The sequence below is a fragment of the Protopterus annectens genome, chromosome 1.part1 (genome assembly GCF_019279795.1).
Source record: "Protopterus annectens isolate FY-2018-M chromosome 1.part1, PAN1.0, whole genome shotgun sequence".
NCBI lineage: Eukaryota > Metazoa > Chordata > Ceratodontiformes > Protopteridae > Protopterus > Protopterus annectens.
Window position 1 is genome coordinate 1,240,882,138 of NC_056726.1, and position 22,212 is coordinate 1,240,904,349.

General features: G+C 42.7%; 1 protein-coding gene across 2 annotated transcripts in view; it reads left to right on the forward strand.

Moving 5' to 3' along the window:
- Positions 1 to 22,212, forward strand: part of LOC122809601 — a 99,697-nt gene that overhangs the window by 29,761 nt on the left and 47,724 nt on the right. The window contains exon 2 of one of the 2 annotated variants that reach the window (XM_044081222.1): positions 14,773 to 14,872. The exons of the other annotated variant lie outside the window; for it this stretch is intronic. The gene's annotated coding sequence lies outside the window, so the exon portion shown is untranslated. The remainder of the gene's footprint in view (positions 1 to 14,772; positions 14,873 to 22,212) is intronic. 2 annotated transcript variants of the gene reach the window in all.

Below are 22,212 nucleotides of genomic sequence, written 5' to 3' on the forward strand. Positions count from 1 at the left end.
CCCCCCCCCAGGCTAGGCCCGTTTTAAATTAGAGGACCTAGTCCTCCCTGTAGTTTTTGTTACCGCCAGTTACTAGGCCATTTTTAGTTGGGCTCTAGTTTCCCATGCGGGGTTTAGTTAGGTTTTTTTTGTATGTGCGTGTGGTTTTGCAGCTTGTGCGTGTGTGTATACTCCTTATACAGCATGTCTAAGGAACACAGGCCGAATGGCTTTAAGAAGTGTATTGAATGCAACAATAAAATGTCTTTGACTGATGGGCACTCAGTGTAGGTATACTGCTTGGGGTCTATTGACTTCCCAAGAGTCCTGCTTGTTTTTGTCATTCCTCAGTCCCCATGTGCTACAGAAGTGGAAGAACAAGCTCGTCCTGAAAGGACTTCTTAAACACTCCGAGGAAGTCTTCCAGTACCATATCCTGTCCAGCTAAGAAGCGCGCTCCGGCTCCATCTGTTTCTTCAGAGCCGCCAGAGAGAAAGTTGCTAGAACAGCTTCTCCTTTGGCTCCATTGGCTTCGGCGCTGACAGAAGGTGGTGTTGACAGTCTGAATCGGCTGCCAGCCTTTCGGAGCCGGTCACGGATATTTTGGGTTTGGAGCCGGTCTCCAGTTCGACCGGGTTCTCCATGTCAGCCTCCCTCTGTAGGGAGATCCAGATCTCCCACTATCCTCCAGGTCCTTGAGGTCCCTTTCCAATGAGAACATTGGTGGTGAAACTGCTTCAGTCATCGGTGCTGGCAAAATTGTTTTCGGCTCCGACCCAGTTGTCTCTGGAGACCGTGGCCCCTTTATCATTTGTTCCTCCGAGCCTTTCTTGGCCCTCTGAGCCAGAGTGGTCTGTTCTGTCAGGTGCTGTTGGGTCTGTTCCAGTAGCTTCACGTGGCCTCTCACTTTTTTTCACTCTGACCCCGTCGTTTCCGTCCACGGGTTTGAGGGTCCACAGTTCCCCAGTCGGACCTGAGGGGGAGGGCTCAGATCTATCTTCATCGGTTCCGAGCCTTCCTCTTGGTGCTTCGGCTCTTTTGAGCTTGGACCAGACATCTGCTTCAGACCTAATCTCCTTGGTGCCGAGGGCTACTAATGTATCCTCTAAGGTTAGTCTACCTTCGGAGCCAGGGGGATCAGCCTTCGAGGTTGAGGAGCTTGCTGGCCAGGTCGTCAGCTGCATCCTACAGCACACTGTCCCCTCCAGCACCGGTGTCAGTTTCAGATCACCCTCTATCCATGGACAGCGGAGACCTAAGGCCTCAGAATACCTTTTGAGTGGTTCCCAACTTTCTGACATCTCCCCAGAGTTTTTGTCTGAGGAGCCTACCAGAAAAAGTTTGTGTAAGAGGAAACGCGTAGACTCCCCAGATGAGTCTCTCTCGCATCGGACACAGACCTCTAGAGTTAGACGGGTCCCCCCAGGTCATCTTCTGAAGATCTCTTCCTTTCAGATATCCTGGAGATCTTGAAGCATAGGGGCAGCTGGCCCTACAAATCCCCTTCTGATGAGTCTGTGTTCCTGAAGGCTTTAAGTCTCAACCTTCTGCCTCTTGGATGTGTCCCCCTTTTAGATGAGCTACTAGATCTAGTCTGTCGAGGTGTGGGAAACTCCTGACACTGTGGAGCCGGTCCCTAGGAGACGCAATAAGTTTGTCCGCTCCCACAGACAAGGAATATTTGACAAAAGGCGTTCCAGTAGATGCCATGGTGGTGGCAGCAAGCCACCAAGAAGGAACTTTCTGAAACTTAGTCTACCGTCCATCTGCCTAACGAAGTCCCCGGGCCATGGACAGGTATGGGAAGCGTGTGTTTACCTCAGTGGCCTTTACTCTGCGGACGCTGATCTACTTGACGCATTTTACACTGCTCCAGAGAGATCTAAAAGAGAGCTAGAAGATTCACTACAGGGTAATGTTTCTAATGCTGTGGCACAGGTCAATGCACAGATGTCTACCCTAAATTCCCTTACCAATTCTTCCATGAGGCTGATCTCATATGCAGCCGACCGGAGCGAGCAGGGCAGTGGGTTCCAGACTTGCTCTTGGGAGGCGCTCCTGGATGCGCTTGGGTAGCTTCTCTGAGGCCTTCGTCTACGTTCACCAACGCTCCATTTGACGGTTCATCGTTATTCAGAACCAAGATGAAGGACGCTCTCTCACTAGGTACGAGCAGGAAGGAAAAACCCTGTCTGCTGTGAGTCCATTTTTCCATGCCTTCTAGACCTTGCCCCAAGGGCCAGAAGGGTGGGTAAACGTAGTTCAGGAAGTCGCAGAGGTTTTTTCAGGATGCGCAAAGTATCCAGAGGCAGGGGAGGGGGTGGAAATTCAGGTAGACACCGCCCTAGGGGCAGAGGAGGCCCACGTAACCAGGGGGACCGTGATTCCTTCTGCGGTTCTCCCTACCAGCACTCCTGAAAGGAGACCCAAATGTGCGTTTCTGAAGCTGGTTGGGGGTCTCATTTCTTTTATTCCCAGAAGCCTGGCAAGATGTCACCCAAGAAGAGTGGGTTCCAGAGGTTATCATATTCCCTTCTCTGCTCCTCCCCCGCCAGCCAAGAAAATTCCAGATGTTCCACCTGATCAAAGGGATTTTGCTACTTTAGAAATAAAAAAGTTGCTTTCAAAGAGAGCCTTCCAGCCTGTCCCCGCAGACCAAGTAGGATTAGAAACTTACTCCAGATTCTTTTTGGTACCGAAAAGAACAGGGGATCTTGAGACCCATCTTGGATCTCAGACGATTGAACCTACATGTACAAAAGTCCAAGTTCCGCATGGTTATCTTACAGTCAATACTCACTCTGTTAGGGAAAGATGTGAGGATGTGCTCCATCGACCTCAAAGATGCTTACTACCATATTAAGATGGACAGGGCATCGAGAAGTATCTACGCTTCCAGCTGGGAGCTAGTCATTTTCATTTTCACTCCCTGCCCTTTGGTCTCACCACAGCCCCCAGGGTCTTCACCAAATGCATGGCAGTGTTAACCGCTCACTTGAGACGTCTGAGATTCCAAGTATTTCTGTACCTGGACGACTGGCTCCTTTCTGCCCCCACCAGGCATCTACTGTTAACAGACCAGGGACACCACCATTACACTGTGCCACAGGTTAGGAATTACTTTTAAAATGGGAAAAATCTGCCTTGTTGCCCTCGCAGCGTGTCACTCTTATCGGCGCCGAACTAGATACAGTGCTCATGAGGGCCTTCTTACCAGAAGAGCGAATTCAGGCTCTGCAACAGCAGGTCTACACCTTACTACCATTGAAGGTCAAGGCAAAAGTGGTCCTCAAGTTATTGGGGACCATGGCTGCCACAATCATGCTAGTTCCCCTTGCCAGACTACACGAGGGCTCTAGTGGCTGCTTTTTGCCCAATGGTCACTACAGTATCTTCCACTCTCCCATTCTATTCTGATTACGGACACATGCAAGCAGGATCTGTGCTGGTGGCTTCAGGCCAGCAATCTCAACATGGACAAGCCTTTTGTACCATCTTCTCCAGTTGCCACTGACCACGGATGTCTCCCAGATTGGGTGGGGGGCATTCTCAGCAGGACAGTCCAAGGCCACGTGGCAGGATTGAGACCAATTTGCATGTCAATGTCTTGGAGATGAGAGCAGTGCTATTAGCGTTGCAAGCACTTCAGAGCTTTCTCCCTCCAGGGGGAATTGCAATCCACTCAGACATGTCAGTATGGTATCTGAACAGGAAGGGAGGAACCAAATCATACCCCCTTTGCAGAGAGGCACTTTGAGTTTGGCAGTGGGCGGTGTCTTCCCAGCTCTTTTTCTATTTGCAACGCATATACCGGAGAAGTCCAACGTGATTGCCGACAGGCTGAGCAGATCTATCCTAATGCCTCACGAGTGGTCCCTGAACAACTATGTTACGGAGAAGATATTCCATAGATGGGGTCAGCCTTGCTGCGATCTATTTGCCAGCCCTCCTCAATGCCAAATGCAGCAGCTACTTCACCCTTATCCCACCGGAGGGGGAGATGCCCAGGGACGCTGTGGTTCACGATTGGCCCTCTGGTCTTCTCTATGCCTTTCCACCATTTCCTCTGATATCAAAAGGTCATTCAGATAGCAGTGTTTGGGAAGCAAAATTATCCTGATTGCCCCAAACTGGCCTCGTCAGATTTGGTTTCCCTTCCTTCAACCCCATCTAATGGACGATCCCTGGATTCTGGACCCAGATCTGCTGACTCGTATGTCAGGACAGTTCCATCCCTCCATCCAGACCCTCAAGTTGACAGCTTGGCTGCTCCAGTTCTGTTCTTAGTCAGGCTTCATGATTTTTTCCCCAGACGTGTGGTCCACATTCTGTCTTCCCACAAGCCTTCTACCAGGAAGATTTATTCCAGTAAGTGGAAGAGATTCTCCATTTGGGCCCGTGAAAGACGCATTGATCCTTGTACAGCTCCTACTTTGGTAATATTAGAATTTCTTTCTCAACTGTTCAGTCAGGGATCAGCTGCAGCAGCCATTTAAAGTGCAATTGGCAGCGATTTCTACCTTTCACATTGCTAATGAGCCCAGCCTTATGGCTCATAGGCTTTGTGGGCCTTTCTGAAAGGGACAATGTTACTCTGACCTCCACTCTCCCTTTTTGATCCAGTAATGCTATGGGACCTCAATTTTTTGTTTTACAGAAGCTCACCTCTGCTCCCTTTGAGGCTGCAGCTACGTGTGACCTAAAATTCTTGTCATGGAAGGACCGTATTTTTGGTAGCCATAACTTCAGCTAGGCAGGTCTCTGTGCTATTGATTTTTAAGCCATCTTATTTGGTGTTTCACAAAGACAGGGTCTTCTTTAGAACCAATCCTTCTTTTATTCCAAAGGTTGCTTCAGTTATCAATATCAACCAATCCACTGAGATGCCTGTTGTTTTTTTTTGTTTTTTTTTTTTTTTCTAACAAGGCAAAATTTAAGTTTCATCAGCTAGACATTCATAGACCATTGCGTTTTCTATTTGCATAGGACGAAAGATTTCCAACAGTCTCGTTTTCAGACACTAGACTTGGGGTTCCTGTCTCTAAAGTTACCTTGTCTCGCTGGACCTCCAATTGCATCTCATTTATTTATGGTTCCAATGGCAAAGAATTGCCCTTTAAAGTGAAGGCTCATTCTACATGCTACCTCTACTGCATTTCAGGCTAGGATGTCTATGGATTTGTGCTGCAGCAACATGGGCTTCGCCTCATACTGTTATTGGCCACTACAAATTACATCTGGTCTCGAGTCGGATCTTCCTTGGGTGGCTCAGTGAAAAATGCTCTTTAACACTGTGGAACCAAAGTCTAGGTGCTAGGGACGCTGTCCCAGGGGTAAGAATGAAGGTGAGATTGGACCACATAACATCAAGAAGTTAAGTACTCGCCATAACGTTAGATTGTATGTAGTCCATCTCGCATTACATTCTTACTAACCCCCCTCCTTCAGGACCTGGAGTTAGTCTCTAGGTATCAGTGGTCCTTTCGGTTGGGATTGTTCTGTGTGTGTGTGTGCGCTTGCAGCAACAAGATCTGGGAAATGGGCTTGTTGTATGATGGGGATACCCCTTAGCCACGAGCCAGTTAAAGACTGAGCTAGAGTATGGCTGAGTCAGAGCTGAGGTTCGGCTCCAAACCAGGGGTAAGAATGTAAGGCGAGATGGGACTGCATGCATCAAACGTTATGGTGAGTACATAACTTCTTGTTACCTATACTGCCTGTCATACTAATCCTAAAGGAAGATATGGTAGAAGAGTTCCAGATAGTCCATGGAGTCAACGAAGGACAGATGTGCTCCAATTCAGAGGGACCATGCAACTCTTGTTTGTTCCATGTTGCATGAAATGAAGACAGCTGCATGAAATGAAGACAGCTGCAAGTGGGGAATTTAAGGCAGTTTACTTAGAATAGGGGATACAGTTCTTGTACAAAACACTAATCGGTACTCTTGCAGTACTCCTGTCAGGAGTTAAGGTTTGAACATGGGGAATAGTTCATACTATCCTGAACCTAATGGATGAACAGTGAAAAAAGAAAATGAATGTAGCAACTCTTACTAGGATTGTTATGTCTGTCATCAATTAAGCCATTTGTGGGAAGGATGAACATATTACTTTAAATACAGCATCCGTACCCAAGGAGCAACATAGAGAGAAAATTGGCAGAAACAGGAAATAAAATCGGGAAACTACTACTAGATAAAAATGGTAGCACTACCAGATTTACAGGGTGGGGACAATGTAAGAATACAAAAAGCAATGGGAAAGTCTGCAGCCTGAAGCTGCAGTTGTTTCGAAAGCAGCTGAACCAAGATACTGAAGTACCAAGGCACTTGTACAAGAAAAATGTGTTTAATATGAGCAACCTATGACAGAATCTGCCCTACTGTATGAAAAACCAAAATAAGCAGTTTCTGTACTTGCACCCAGAAAAAAATGAAATTATTTTACTAGATCTTCCTACTGCAGGCAGAGGGGAAGAGATTTATATTGGAAGCCCTTCCTTTCCATTATGAGCTGTCCATTGTACTTGATTCTGCAGGTCTGTCAGTGCAGTGACAGTTTTCACACCTCTGCAGTAGAGTTGGGGGGAGGGGACTGTCCATTCTTCTTGGACTACAAAAGAAAACCCTGAGCCAAAGGCCTGCAATTTAGCTACTTTTCTGTCTGTAGCTGGATAACTTCTAGTATAGTGTAAAACAAGCTCCGAGCCAAACCTAAATGCAGGTGATTAGAGGCAGAAGTTCTTTTTACAGAAGGTATAGAAGATGACAGTGACGCGCTCTCAAATTCCAGTCTGTCATGGTGTGGGAATTTGGTTACTTCCTTATGTCTGTCATGAGGCGTACAAGCCATTATGGGAAAGAGGGTTGAACAAGATCACGTTTGGTAGCCATGTTGCGGAAAATAGGCTAAAATTACAAAAAGCAGTTGGGAGTGATTTTTGAGGTGTTAAAAATCAGGCAACAGTGGGATTTTTTTTTTTTTTTAAGTTATAGGGTGGTGTTTTCCTTTAACTCGGGCAAATTGAACATACTGCAGTCTCACTATGGAACTAAGTTATCTGATGGACATCTGGCGTTCTTGCTGTCAGACCCTGGCCAACTCACTTTCATTAAACCTACCTAATACTTTTCCAAATTCTCCATTCTCTGTTACTGGCCACCCTTGTTTCACTCATTCAAATACACCCTACTGTTTCAACAATAATCTCATAACTTATCACAACTTGAACAAAGGTGTGAGAGTAGCAACTTGAACAAAGGTGTGAGAGTAGCAACTTGAACAAAGGTGTGAGAGTAGCAACTTGAACAAAGGTGTGAGAGTAGCAACTTGAACAAAGGTGTGAGAGTAGCAACTTGAACAAAGGTGTGAGAGTAGCAACTTGAACAAAGGTGTGAGAGTAGCAACTTGAACAAAGGTGTGAGAGTAGCAACTTGAACAAAGGTGTGAGAGTAGCAACTTGAACAAAGGTGTGAGAGTAGCAACTTGAACAAAGGTGTGAGAGTAGCAACTTGAACAAAGGTGTGAGAGTAGCAACTTGAACAAAGGTGTGAGAGTAGCAACTTGAACAAAGGTGTGAGAGTAGCAACTTGAACAAAGGTGTGAGAGTAGCAACTTGAACAAAGGTGTGAGAGTAGCAACTTGAACAAAGGTGTGAGAGTAGCAACTTGAACAAAGGTGTGAGAGTAGCAAAACGAGCCTAGAGTCTGAAAATACAGAGACACCTCACTGACCAGAAAGATCCCAAGCAGCTGTGGAGAGGGATCCAAAACATCAGACTATAAGCCACCATCCACATCATGTGGTGATAACCCAGACTTTTTAAACTAGCTGAATATCTACTTCAGTAGATTCGAGGAATCTAGAATCATACTAGAGAGACTACCGACCAATGCAGATGGCACATCACTATGCAGGAACCTAAGTAGGGTTCACCCACTCAAAGCATCTGGTCCACATATGATCCCGGGGAGGCTAATTAAAAACTGTGCTGATCAGCTGGTACCAGTTTTCAGACATTTTCAATACATCTCTCAGCCAGGAAAAAGTGCCCAAATGCTTCAAGACAACCGACATTCTCTGTCCAAGAAACTGTCTCCAGCATCCTTAAACGATTATTGGCCAATTGCACTTACCTCAGTAGTGATGAAGTGTTTTGAAAAAATGGGCATCCTGGCTACCTGCTACATTTGATCCTTTCCAATTTTGAATACAGGCCAAATCGTTCTACTGCGGATGCCATAGCCTTAACACTTCATCACACCTTGGACAATAAGGACTTGTGTGCGCATGCTGTTAAGACATCAGTTCTGCCTTCAATACAGTAATTCCACAGCAGCTGCCATTTAAGCTGAGTAATCTAGGCATAGAAAACAAAATATACAACTGGATCCTTGACCTGACTGAAAGACCACAAATGGTTCGAGCTGGAAAACATCACTCCTCATTACCCTAAACACCGGGGTCCCACAAGGTTGTGTACTTGGCCCACTTATTTTCACAATTCTAACACATGACTGCACAGCTAAGCATCATTCAAACAGAATCATCAAATTTGCAGATGACACCACAGTAATCTGCCTTCTCAAGAAGGAAGATGGAGGCTACAGGGAGGAGGTGACCCAACTCGTTCATTGGTGCACTGACAACAACTTGGCACTAAATGTTGGGAAAATCAAGGAAATCCTAGATTATTTTTTTAGGAAGGTAAATAAGCCACACACCCCTATCGTAGTCAATGGTGCCACAGTGGAGAGAGCTAATGGCACCAAATTCCTAGGGATACATATCTCGCAAGACCTCATTTGGGCCACAAACACTTCCTACCTTCTAAAAGAGAGCCCAACAATGTCTACACTTCCTTGGGAGACTTCGTAGATCTAACCTCCCCCTACAGGTCCTACTTTCCTTCTACAGAGCCACAATTGAGAGCGTGTTGACAAATCTCATTGTCTGGTATGGAAATGGCTCTCAAGCCGATCAGAAGGCAATGTATCATTAAGCCACGAAAAGCATTGGCTCCAACCTTCAGTCCCTACAGGACATGTATTCAAAACAGATGCTATGGCAGAGTCTGAAAACTGAGGGATATACATCATCCGGCCTATGGACTGTTCAAACTCCTGCCAACAAGGAAGCGCTACAGAAGTATTAGATGCAGGACATCCAGATTCCATAACAGCTTCTTGCGTGCTATCGGACTGCTGAACAAAAAACCCATAGCCTAACCTGCTAAATGGGTAAACAAGCAAACATTTATGTGCAATATGTCCGTTATCTGCACGGAGCAAGATGCAGAGGACAGGAAGAAATGGCAACAGTTTATCTGCTGTGGCGACCCCTAACGGGAGCAGCTGAAATATGTCATTGTTTAGCTCACTTTACACTTTATTTTTAGTATCTTATTTTTGATTTTCCATTTCAGTATTTTTAAATGTATTAATCTTTCTGTAATCTAAGCGTATATTGAAAATGTCAACTTTAACTCAAAACTGCCCATATGTTGCCCATTCGTACACTATGCCATCCCATAGTTGCATAAGATAGAATGTATCCAGCATACTTGTTTGCATAGAAGAGAGCCTACAATATTTACTGTATGTATATTTACTGTACATGTTTGTGTATACACAAAAATATCTGCATTATAATTTCAAGTGTTCCTGAAACAGTACACAAATGTACCTTTTTATTTGTGTCTAAAAAAAATTGATTGTAATCTTACCTCTAGAAAATGGAGCTTTTCTTCCCAGGACTCCTGGACTGTCACAGTATTTCAGCTTTTAAGTTTTTCTGGGGTACCCCAGGGCTCTGTCTTTGGCCCTCTAACTGTGATCTCTTTACCTGTTAGTGTTACTTATTCGATGTGTAAATATGCAGATACCATCAGAATTGGTGGCCTGTTAATTCCTCCTCTGATCTTTCTGATTCAATTAATGTTTCTGGTGGTTTTCCATGAGTAAACGTGTATTGTATATTAATTTTGCATGAAGTGGTGTGATGTACTTCAGCATTTTTAGACTCGATCAAGACCTTTGTGCTATTACAGTTCATGAACTTCTTGAATACAATGACGTGTACATTAACTCACTTAAAATTTAAAAATGCTTTTCTGGTAAATTTTTTCACCACTTTATGTTGGACTGATAACTCCTCATTTGCTCTTATTTTAAAAGGTGTCTTGTTAGAAAAGGAACTTTATGAATAGCAAAGCTGACTAAAACTTTATCTGCAATGCATGTCTATAAAAACTCTATCTGTACTTCAGGGGTTCTCACTGGCTGAGATTAATTTATCATGTTTTCCATGATGAATTCCATATCTTAGTGAATATTGAGATGCTATAGACTAGTAAATCATTTTAGAGAATGCAGGTTTACTTTCAAGATCGTAAATATGAAATTACCTTTAGAGTTGGTCGTCTAGGCAACAGGGTAGTCTAAAGGAAGCCTCCCCCATTCTTTGCCATGTACTTGTGCAACAGGTTCTGAAGAGACTCCCTTTTCTTCTAAAGGTTAGGTTTACAATCCTGGAAAAACAGCTTAACGGCAATGACGCATGATCTGCCAAAACTGGAAAAAACTTGGAAATCTCTTATTAGAGCCATATTCTTTGGTAATCAGAATTGTCTGTTCTCAAGTAAAGTTAATTTTGGGGAGACAAAGTATTAATTTCCTTTACCATGTATAGACATCCACCACTCCCATCTAAGTCATGTAAGTATTAAAAGCGATTTGCCCTAGCTGAACTCTCCTGCCCCCCCCCCCCATAAAAATATATTTCAGTCCCCACCCAGTTAGTGAAATCCTCCTGACTAGATATTCATTCTCTTAATATACCTGCTGTTTAGCATATGGGATGTAATGATTCACAAATGTAGTTAATCTGCCCTTCAGTAACCCAATAATGACCCAGTTGTCAGTTTTATGTTGCATGATTTCAAGAGTGCATCTGTTGTATAGTGCCGACCTCTCTTCTTCCTTCCTGGTAGGATGCATATCTCTCCCAAAATTGCATCTGATGGACCAGCTTGCTGCAAAAGTAGAAAATAAGGGTTAAAAGGAGCACAAAATGTCAGTTTTTGGTTGGAAAGTTGTTACCTGTATACCATTTTTTGTGGAATGTTAACTCTGAACGTTTAATCCTTTTTTTTTTTTTTTTTTTTTTTTAATATAAGCACTCACCTACACGAAAAACTCGAGCCTTTATATAGTAATATGTAGATGTGCAACTTTACCAGAACACAAATGGAACTAAGCTACATAAATAGAACGGGATAAAGTTGCACAAACACCAAATGAAAATAATCCGCAAGTATTAACTGCTTACAAGGAGATGTGGGCATGACAGTGGGAGACCCCTCTCTCTAATGCCATCGCACTGAATATACTGCTTGTACAAGTTGGTACGCAGTGCCAAATTTGAAAGGTCCATGTTGTATACTACCCAAAAGTAAAACTGCATTGTAAAACTATACTACGCTAGCTATTCAGATCAGTTTAATCTGTCTTCAGTCCTCAAAACGTGGATCAGCATTTTTGCAGTCTAGAATGAATGGGGAAAATGTTCTTTTTGCATCTATAAATGCTGTTGACCCTTAAACTGATTATCTATTGTCTTGTAAGATCATAACCCCTGCACTGTTCTGAGTGACATCTATTGCTTCCTTATTTACTTATTTGTGGAATGTGGGAGGAAATCCTTATTTACTTATTTGTGGAATGTGGGAGGAAACCCACACAAACGTAGGGAGGATATGCAAACTCTACACAGAAGGCACCTCAGCTGAGTCTAACCAGAGAACCTCTTGCTGTGAGACAACACTAACCGCTGTACCACTGCACTGCCAATAATGGTGTGTACCAATACTAAAACACTACAATTTAATTTCAAAACTTTCCCTGCTCATTGTACCACTCCTAATCTAGATTTTGCTCTAAAAACCCTTTGTTTTAGACATTGAGTACAAATTTAGCAAGACACTGCCTCATTCCTTGAAACCTGTATAAATCCTGTTTTGTTCTAGCATTGGTATTTGCAGAGTTTCTCTGTTCTCTTTTTTTGTTTCTGGACCAAGTGCCAGGCCTTCTAACATCAGAATATGGCTCATTTATTTCTGACGTGTCACTCTGATTTATAACTTTGATCTTAATTTGAATTTTTTTTTGCTTTACTGTTAACTATATTGGTATGTTGTCACAAAGTTTTTGTTTGAGCCCTACACTCATAGTTGTGTACCTTACCTACCAAACCTTCAGTTACCAAACCTTCAGTTACCTTGGGCAGCAGCTCTGTACAACACCTGTAATGCTGTTAAATGGAAATCTAAGCATCTTCTACCTTCCTAATGGTCTGTTTAAACGTACACAGTTTTAGGTCTAACTGATAAGTGCCAGAATCCTGACTTCCCCTTCTCCGGAACAGCCCTCCCATCCATGTGAAGCAGAGTTCCTCCATAACCCAATTCAAGTGTAACTTGGACCATTGGATAGGGAGCAGGAAATTCATCCCTGGTTTGGCATCCATGTCTCTCATGGACACGAGTAGCCTGTAAATGGATACTCTCCCAGGCCCCTGATTGTAAATTGCCTCCCAAGCCCCTGCTTATCTTTATCAAGGGTACCAGAACTTGTCAGATTTGGGGTACATGGTTAGGCTTTAAAGGGCCCTTTTTGTCGTTAGCCTAGTAAATGCCTATGAACCTAATCCCTGGCTTGGATGTAGTACTGAGAATGTTGACATTGGCATTCTTGATCTACGCAGCTGTCTGTGCTCTAAATGTTTTCCCCCATTTTGTTGTGACTGCTTCCTAGTTTTCCCACAAGCTACTCTGACTTCAGGGTGTCAGAGAAGAAATTAAATGTAGTGGTCTGAATAAATGAGCAATGTACATACACTTCTGTTGAGTATTTTCCAACCCCAGAGCTTTTAAAAAAAAAAAAAATTTGCACTGGCCAACTGTATCTAGTTTTCACTATCTTTGGAAAGTGAGAAGATGCCTGAGGAGTAGTAACTATAGAGGATTAAAACTGATCAGCCACAGCATGAAGTTATGGGAAAGAGTCGTGGAAGCTAGGTTAAGAAGGGAGGTGGTTGGTGAACAGCAGTAGGGTTTCATGCCAGGAAAGAGCAATACAGATGTGATGTTTGTTTGTTCTGAGGAGTGTTAGAGTATAAAGAAGGTCAGGAGGAGTTGCATTGTCTTTGTGAACTTGGAGAAAACATATGACAGGGTGCCTAGAGAAGAGTTGTGCTATTGTGTGAAGTTGGGAGTGACTGAGAAGTATGCAAGAGTGGTGAGGTCTGCGGTAGGAATGACTGATGCTTTCAAGGTGGAGGTGGGATTACATCAAGGATCAGCTCTTGAGACCTTATTTGCAACTGAGATGTAGAGGTTGACACAAGATCAGACAGGAGTCCCTGTGGACTGTTTGTGGATGATATTGTGATCTGTAGTGAGAGTAGGGAACAGGTTGTGGAGGCCCTGGAAGTGGAGATGTGCTCTAGAGAGAAGAGAAGGGGAACGAATTGTGGAGCCACTGGAGAGGTGGAGATGTGCTCCTAGAGAGGACTGAAGGTCAGCAGGACTAAGACAATGGTATGTGAATGAGAGGAAGGACAGAGGAATGGTGAGTTTGCAGGGAGAGTTGGTGAAGGTGGATGAATTTAAATATTTGGGATCTGTTCAGAGTAATGGTGATTGTGGAAGAGGTGAAGGAGATTGCAGGTGTAAGGTACAGTGGGTGGTGGAGAGTGATTTGACAGCCGGGTACCAGTAAGCGCGAAGGGGAAGGCCTAGAAGAGGGTAGTGAGACTGGCTGTTATATGGGTTGCAGATGGTGGCACTGATGAGAAGACATGAGGTGGCAGAGTTAAAGATGTTAAGATTTGCATTGGGTGTGACGAGGATGGACAGGATTAGGAACAAGTACATTAGAGGGTCATCTCGGGTTGGACAGTTTGGAGACAGGTGAGATTGCATTGGTTTGAACATATGCTGAGGAGTGATGCTGGGTATGTTGGGAGATGGGATGCTAAGGATGGAGCTGCCAGGTAAGAGGAAAAGAAGGCTTAAAATAAGGTTTGTGGATGTCGTGAGAGGACATGCAAGTGGGTTACTGTGACTGAGAAAGATGTAGAGGGCAGGAAGAAATGGAAACTGATGTTCTGCTGTAGCTATCCCCCACCGCCCCGAACGGGAGCTGCCGAAAGAAAATTTTGTCTACTATTCGTAAGTAGTTCCAGCATAAGTCTTGTATTTTTGTTTCAGTGCTTTGGATGCTTTTTGAGATTTCTCAGCATCAGATTCATCTTTTCAACAATAGGTCAGTTTGTATGTTTGCCAGTATGTTGATTTTGAAAGCACTTTTGCTTTTGCAGACAAATAGAAATGCTTTTCTAGCATCAGCAGTTCTGCTTGCTTATTGATGGGCTGGACAAGGTCTGTCTTGATTATAGCCACACCTATTGCAAGCCTGAACTTCAGTCTTGCATTTGTTTTCTTTGGCATACTTCACTTATAAATCAACATGACATTGTAATGTATGTCTTTGTTTTACAGAACATGTACTGCCTTTATATTCTCATTTTATTTACATTCTTTTCATCTTATTTTTATTTCAGCACTAGTAATTTTATTTGCTTTGCGCACATCCACTGCTCTTGCAAGTATGGTCTGTTTCTTTTAAAGACTTGTGCTTTCTTCAGTCACTTCTTGTACCTTAGATTATGCTGTATATATTGCAGGATTTTGCAGCTGACTAAGCTTGCACTCTTCGGTTCTGTTTTTCAGATCAGTACTGTTTGCATCTATATTCTCCAGTGTTGCAAAAGAACACATGCCAAGTAAATGTCACTTTCCCTCTGGGCTGTCGGTATTACCAAGCTTACCTGTAAGTACTGCTGTGTTTCTTTTTTTTTATTTATTTTATTTTTTCCTTCATGAGAGAGCTAAATGTATTTCAATGGCTTATCCAGCAATATTCAGGAATGCAGCGCACTACTCTCTTCACACTTGTCAGCTCATTTGCTTGCATTGAGGTGCAAATTCTTTTGGGGGTGTCCTTCCATATTTCTTTTTTGCACAAGTATTCCAGGAGCTTGCTCTCTGGACTTCCAAACACAAAATCCTGACAGCAAATGTAGTTTGCATATGTAAATCTCTTTTTACATGGTATCAACACCAAAATTTGCTTCATAGACTGTCTTCCATAGGATTACATGAATCCCTTCTCTTGGTTGTATTGCAGACAGTAAAATAGCAAAACAGCAAAACAGTCTCTTTCCTCTGTTATAGTTGGTGTCCCTTGAGGCTCAGTTTTAGATCACTTACTGATGGTGGCTTTAGTGGCGAAGTTAGGTCATTTATGACTATTGTCCAGTATGCAGGTGACTCCACACATCTGATCTATAAGAAGCCTAGATAGACTGTTACGGGTGGCTTGCTAATGCTAACTGCATTGTGTTCGAGACATGGATGCCAATTAAATTTAACCTGTAGAGACGTGAATGAGCAGAGCTGACAACTTCCACACCTAGTAAGTGGGAGAAGCAGAGTCTGTTACTTAAAGCTTTGTCACAGTGCCAGTATACAGTGTGGCACTTGAAGGTGTGTGTGTGTACCCAATGCAGTGCATTTGAGAGCCGCAGTCCATTGTGGATGCACTGCCTATGTTGACATCACCAAAGGTAAAGTTGGGTGAGCTTTTCAATTTTTCCATTAGTAAACTGAAGGATTCAAATTGTAAACTTGGCTCTGTAGAACAGCTACTGATAGGATGAAAATACCCTGCCACACACAGTTTAATCATTGCATTCCTTTCTGTGCAGACTGTAGCTCGCCCTTTACCACCCTCTTCCCTCTTCACTCAATCTCTCAGACCTGTTAAAACATGCTTAAATACCTCACTTCATCTCAACTCCAAATGCATATCCAACTGACTTGCACTCAGCTTCCTGTCATTACCACTTGTACTACTCACTCACTCTCCTCTTACTTCTGTCTTCCCCTTCCATCCCATTAGCCCTTCTAACTTGTTCCACCTTCATGTGAAGCATCTGTTTTATATCTGAGTTTAGGGCAATATTTGTATGAGATTTAGGTTTGAGTTTCAAACCGTATCCGTTTGAGCTTATTACTATCTGCATCCTACCTTTATTACCAGCCTCTAGCTAGATATTGGTTTGTGTTGATTACTATGTTTCATATTGTATGTGTCTGTTTGCAGTATGTATCATTTACTATTGTATGTGTATTCAGTTGTTCGTGTACTCTGCTGCTCGTTTATTCTGTGGAGCTCTTCTCCCGAGGCCTCTGCTGAAAAATTTCCCAATAAACAAATGTAAATACAGGACTGTGCAGGAGGCACCTCATGCCATGAGTGTACAAGGTAAAATAGAAACCTTCATGGAACATTTTAAACTCTTACCTGCTAACAGTCAGCTAATTGGCTATCTGAACTGACTGCTTGTAGGCCGGACATCGGTTGTTGGCAGTGTTGAGCGAAGACTTAAGTTTGGGGAAGATCTTTTCAACTGAACGCAAATGGCTTTTTTCTTGTTGAGCTAAATTAATTTTCTTGCCTTAAATGCAGTGAATAAACACATTAAATACTGGTTTTAAATTACAGCAAAATGCACTGTGTGGTCTGCCTTTCAGTTGCTGTCAGCTTGAGTGGGGCAAGGCATTTTACACAAGTAGTCCAACATGGTAATTAATACAGTATAGTCGGTGCTGTCCATCTTGAGTATCAGAATGAGTTGCAGGAAAACACCACCCTAAAACTAAAAGTTCTTTCTCAGTCAGTGTTCAACTTCCACAATGGAGTCTGGGTCCCTATACTACAGGGAAGCCTAAATGCAAGATTTACCCCTTCCACTTTAGCCTCTTGACTTTTTCTAAAGCAGAATCGGAGCTAAAAGTGAATGACGCCAACCTTTGCACAGTCTGACCCTATAAAAGAAGTGAAAAATGTGCCACTGTGAAATGTTAAATGACGTGGGTAAAACCACGAGACAACTAAAGAAGGGCGTCCAAACATTTGAGTGACATTAGGTAACAGGATGTAAAAAAAAACCCCTTTAAGCAAATTAGAGTGAAGGACATTATTTTTGTTTCAGTGTGATGGAGTATAGGTAACAACAAGAGAGTTGGATCTGTTAATAGCGTAGTAGAAAAAGCAGAGCTGTGCTGAATAAGGTAGGCTGTTGTCTTAATGCATACTTGCCTATTAAACCGCACTGAAAAGGAGAAGGCTAAGGAGGAGTGTAAAATCTTGATAGAGAGGGTGTCAGAAAAATAAGTCCTGATTGGGTATGTCTTAGTATTTAAATGTTTTTATTTAATTTTTTTTTAACTGACCTGTTTTATATGGCTCTCATGTTGGATCGGGTAATCCGAAAGCGCTTATCCCAATAAAGAATCTTCCATTTTACTGGTGTCATTTTGATACACTGGTTGTGGTGACTGGTAATTTATTTTGTTGATATAAAATTACATTAACCCCCCCCCCCCCCATTCTCTAAATGTAAAAAAAAGTCCTCCACATAACACCCACCCACTGGCTGCACAGTCGAGTCTTGGAACTCCCTGGATGGTGGCGGTTATACTAACACCCTGATGGTCATTATTGCTCACTTAACACACTTGGTTAAGAATGTGCTAAGTTGTGAGGCAGGTAAGTGTTCTTCACTGAAAAGTATATTAAAATTCATTTAATGTAAGTAAATGAGTGGTGTGTTGTATGTAGGAAAATGCGATTGAAATTAGACTGTGTATGCAGCTTTAATGCTTTTGTAGATTTTATAAAGCACCACATGTAAGTTTGTCCTGGCTTCTGATTTTGCTCTTCACAGTTTGGAGTACTTTTTAGCATGAGCTCCCATGGTCTGGCATATCAGCTTGGAAGTCTTCTCCCACCCATGATGTGCTCTAACCACCCCCTTAGCTGTAATAGCAATCACATAATCTAGGTGTGTGTTTGTGTGTGTGTGTTTGTTTGTTTGTGTGTGTGTTTGTGTGTGTGTTTGTGTGTGTGTGTGTTTGTGTGTGTGTGTGTGTGTGTGTGTGTGTTTGTTTGTGTGTGTGTTTGTTTGTGTGTGTGTTTGTTTGTGTGTGTGTGTGTGTTTGTTTGTGTGTGTTTGTTTGTGTGTGTGTTTGTTTGTGTGTGTGTTTGTGTGTGTGTGTGTTTGTGTGTGTGTGTTTGTGTGTGTGTGTGTGTGTGTGTGTGTTTGTGTGTGTGTGTGTGTGTGTGTGTGTGTGTGTGTGTGTGTGTGTGTGTGTGTGTGTGTGTGTGTGTGTGTGTGTGTGTGTGTGTGTGTGTGTGTGTGTGTGTTTGTGTGTGTGTGTGTGTGTGTGTGTGTGTGTGTGTGTGTGTGTTGTGTGTGTGTGTGTGTGTGTGTGTGTTTGTGTGTGTGTGTTTGTGTGTGTGTGTTTGTGTGTGTGTGTGTGTGTGTGTGTGTTTGTGTGTGTGTGTGTTGTGTGTGTGTGTGTGTGTGTGTGTGTGTTTGTGTGTGTGTTTGTGTGTGTGTGTGTGTGTGTTTGTGTGTGTGTTTGTGTGTGTGTGTGTGTGTGTGTGTGTGTGTGTGTGTGTGTGTGTGTTTGTGTGTGTGTGTTTGTGTGTGTGTGTTTGTGTGTGTGTGTTATGCACTTTTAGTTAAAGTAACACCTGTCTTTAAAGGGCTTTAACCAAAAGATTAAGTCCAGTTCATTGCTTTGTTTGTAAAGCGAGTTTAGGAGTGGTCTTTCCTTGTTCATGATGACTTTTCAGCTTATCCTGGTGGAGAAGGAATCTTTATTTTTTTCAGGCATTCTTTATAATATCAAAACTACCCAAGTTATAATAGGATGCACATGAAACTGTGCAGAAGACTGTAGTACAAATGTTTGTCAAATTATTGTGCAATTTTTAACAACCTGTAAACCAGACTGTGTAGTAGTTTCACCCACTAAAATTAAAGCTGATGCATGCTTTACATCAATGCTGCTGCTGTTTGTACATTCGTACAGAACTGGTCTTGTTTATAGAGATGGACATTCTTATATGCATAAGTTTAATGTGACATTATTAAGGCAGCAGTCTTTGCAGTATTAATTTATTTACATTTGTTTACCAGGAAAGTCCAACTGGGCCAGAAGCCTGTTTTCAGCAGAGGTCTGGCTATTAAATAGTCATTCCACAGGAGCAATGTCAGTTTTTATATAGATGTTCGAATAGTAGTTTGAAATTGGTAGATTCAAGTGCGTTTTGGAGGGTGTGGGGTAGAGTTCCATAATTTGGCTATTTGATTTGAATAAGGCTTCACAGTGAGTCTTGGCTTTTACTGTGACCAAGTTTGCCTGCAGATGTTGGACTTCGTGGGCATGAGTAGGGAACAAAGTTCCTTGAGGGATGGGCAGTTGTCAGGATGGAAGATGGTGTGTGAATTTTAAGTTTGTAGAGATGGACAAGGTCAGTTAGCTGGAGCCAGTTTAATTTATGTAGAGCAATACAGTGTTATGTTTGGTGGGGAAGGTTTGCTGCGAAGTGAGCTATTTTGTTGTAACAAGCTTCCAGTTTGGTTGTCTGGTGTGTTTTGTTTAGAGGGGGAAAGCATAAAGGAGCATAGAGAGGAGGGAAGGTTCTAGGTGTGACTAGTCTGGTATCTGTAAAGAATGGTTTCTGTACAGTGAGCCAAGTTTAACTAACTTTAATTGCGATTGCTGTGTGTTGGTCAAATCTGGGTTTGGGGATAGTCACTGAGTTTTGTCTGCTCAACTGGTTGGATGGCTGTTACTTGCTGAGAGAATGGTAGGTGATTGTTTGCTACTGATAAATAGCATAAACTGTCTTTGGGGTTGATTAGTTGTGATTTATTTTAATACGTTTCAGTATCATTAAAAGCTTGGGCTACTATTTGGAGATCTGGTAAGGTATCTGCAGAGCAGTTTAAAGTTGAATCATCTGCATACTAAACTGTTTTAGCATGTGTTGTGGATGAGGCTAGATTAGAAAAGATGGTGAAAAGAAGGGGCCCTTGTATGGATCATTGGGGAGACTCTGAGACAGGCAGAAGTGGTGAGAGTTTGTATTTCCCTCATTCCGTTTGTCGGAAAGAGAGCTTAGGTTTAGTGAGGCAAGACTATCAAAGACTTCCTCTCCTGGTTCCTATCTGAGTTTCTAATGGTAGACTCGCAACGCTTTTGATAGGTCTAGGAGGATAGCTACTTGCTGGCTTGAATTTCTGAGTTGGTTGATGGTCTTTTAGAAATTAATTAGGGCTTCGGTCTGAAACTGTGTTGGGAGGGGGAAGAGAGAAGGTTAAGATAGCAGATGTAGTAATTGAGCTTGTATACATTTTTCCATAATTTTGACATGGGGAAAGGATGGCTGTAGGTCTGTAATTCAATTACGTTGATCCTCCTTTATGTAGAGGGGAGACTCAGGAAACTTTCCATAATTTTGGGACATTGTTTTGCTAATAGAGCTATGGCATCAGCTGAATTTGAGGTACTTGTTGGGGAGTTGGTCAGCTGCTAAGGATTTTTTTTTTTCAGCACCATTCTTATGTTAGTTGGGACAGGTTTGAGGTTGAGGAGTTGGTTTCAACATTAAATGGAAGAGACTGTGGAGTGGAATTGTTCTTTAAGGAGATAATGCTGTTTATAAAGTAGGTGTTTGTGAGGCAATACTCACACTTTGGTTATTGGCTGTTGGTTGTGGGGTGGTTATTGGCTGCTGGTTGTGGGGTGGTTATTGGCTGTTGGTTGTGGGGTGCGTTAATTGTCTGCCAGAATTTTTTGGGATTGATTTTCATATTTGTTTTGCATAGATATATATAATATGTTTGTCTAGTAGGAGTTTTTGTTAGCATACCAGCAGCTCTGCAATCAAACAGTTTTATTTTGTTTTCTGGTATTGAAACAAGGTTTCTTTTAATATCCAGGGCAATCTCTTATTTTTAACACCATGTACAAGTTGGTGCTAAGCTATCCAGAATAGCTGGAAATGTGTTCTTGAAGTATGTTACGGCCTGGTCAAGTTGGAGAGGAGTGGTGTCCAGTTGTTATGAATGCTTAGTTGTAGAAATGTTTGCTGTTTCGTACAAATTCGTAACCTATGGTTCTGGGTGGGCTGAATTGATTGACTTAAGTAGGTAGGTCTACAGTCATTTAAATTATTTGGAAGGTAGCCTGAGAGATAGTTGTGGGTGGTACTGTTAATATGTGACCAGTCTAAGATTCCCTTGTGCTATGTTTATGGAAATGGATAGTTTGGGAGAAACCATGTGGATTTATGAAAGTGGAGGGTTATCACCAGTGCAAGTGTTCCACTCTTGGTTGAAGTCGCCTGTGATGATGCTTTCATGGGTGTAGGTTGAGGCTGTCCAAGCTGAGATCCTCAATGGCAGTGGTGGGAGTATTGCTGGGAAGTGTGTAAGTGGCAATAATGGTAATTTTCTTTGGGTTGATTTCTATTGCAGTAAGAATGAGTGCTGTGCAACGACTGCATGAGTTTGTGATTTTTGTTAACTAGCCTTCTAAGGTTCATGTAAGAATAAGGTCTGAAGCTCTGTGAGGAACCAGAGGAATGGTAGGGATGATGTGTTGTGCGGTATATGGCCCCTGGGATTGGGATGTATATCACCACTACTGAGAATCTGTGATAATGCACATTTGTGTGACAATTTGGAGAGTATGTGAATGTTTGGTCTAGTGGTTAGTGATATTGCTGACTACTACACGTTTGTGGAACTCTGCAGTAGGTGTGTGATTGTAGAGTGTAATGTAGTGTGGGCCTATGGACATATTGTATTTTGTAGGCAAGTGTAGGATGTTGGTTGATATGCAGATAGCAGTAGGTTATAGTGTGTGGGCAGGAGAAAAAGCATGGTGTGTATTCTTTGTTTTGGAATATTAGGTTAGCTAGATGTAGGGACAGAGAAGGGGTGTTGTGTGGTGGGAGTAGAGTGATTTAAGGATACTTACATTGAGTTGTGTGAGGGGAGGTAGGAGTTACAAATAGTGTATTGGTTAATTGAGCTGTGACTGGCAGATGGGTGATTGCAGATTGGGAGAAGTTAGGGGGAGTGGTTAGTGTTTGTATAAGTCTAGGTGGTCCAGGCGTGGGTGGGAATTGGGGGAGTGGAGTGAGCCCGAGCATAGTGGTCTGGTCCCCCTTAAACGAGTGCAAAGAAGCTGTGTCAGTATGAGAAGTGGAAACCTTGGCGATGTAAGTGAAAGCAAGGTAGAAGT